This window comes from Echinops telfairi, unplaced genomic scaffold (assembly GCF_000313985.2).
Source record: "Echinops telfairi isolate 266 unplaced genomic scaffold, ASM31398v2 ScPeMD7_5868;HRSCAF=6743_0, whole genome shotgun sequence".
Classification (NCBI taxonomy): Eukaryota; Metazoa; Chordata; class Mammalia; order Afrosoricida; family Tenrecidae; genus Echinops; species Echinops telfairi.
Window position 1 is genome coordinate 611,823 of NW_022109767.1, and position 1,122 is coordinate 612,944.

Here is a 1,122-nt window from a genome sequence, read left to right on the forward strand (position 1 = left end):
CCTGTCTTTCTTCCATGGAGCTGCTGGTGGTTTCGAACTGCCAATTATGAGGATCTCAGCCCAACTTGTAACCACTAACCATGTCACAAGGGCTCCATTGTGTGTGTGGTGGGGCGGGGACTTCTCATTATAAATTGTTGTATTTTCAATAAAGCCACCCTGATTCACAGATAGAGAATTCCCTTCATTGGCTCCCTGTGTCCCTCACTGCTTAAGCAGGTGACAAATGTATATGTGGTTGACATAGGCACCCTTCAAAATGTCATGGAGGGGCATAAATGTCCCTCCAATGCCACCCTGCTGTCTGAAAAGTCTGCGTGGCAAAAGGTATAGGTGTGAGCAGGCTTCAAAAAGCTCATGGGACAGTTTCATGATCTTTCTATCCCATTTCCCCATGACCTTTTAGAAGCCCCTTTGCACAGGTGTGGGAGTGAGGGGATAGGTGTGTGGACATTCCCATCTAGTTGTGCTTTGGCAGCATGGGTGCGAAGACTATAACCGTGACTCCTTAACATGAGAAAATACTTCAGACTCCTAAGTCTCTCTAGGGTCATGTCCACGAACATTTATTATGACTGGAACTAAGTTTCCATTGTGTTAAAATGATTTTGCTTCTTCCCCCAAGTCGTTATGTCTGATCACTACAATTTTGAGATTTGCAAAAGCCACGTGTCTGGTGAAGCTTGGCTTCTTTGGCGCTCCATGGGCCAAGATGAAAATGCAAACATGCGAGATGCGCTCACTCGCAGCCAGCAACGGGAGCGGAGTTACAGTGGCGCCCCTCACTGCTCTCTCCTGGCGGACGCCCTTTCCCTCCCTCCGTAAGCACCGACTATCAGAGTTCTCCTGGCCAGGGTGGCATTCCCAGCCTCCGCTTTGAACACCCTTGAGAGGCCATGGGACGTTTATTCCTTTCCCTATTGTGGCTCTTCGGGCCCAGACTGCACTACCTCTCAGATTCTAACCAGTGAGCCACTCTCATCTTTCAAATGAGTCCCGGAGCCAAAGGGCAACAGTGACTGCCACGGAACTTATGGAGAATACGCTCCGAATGGGAGACCTCTGATGGCCGTGGATCAAGTTATTCTATTTGAACCCTAGGATCAATGTGATTCCACACTC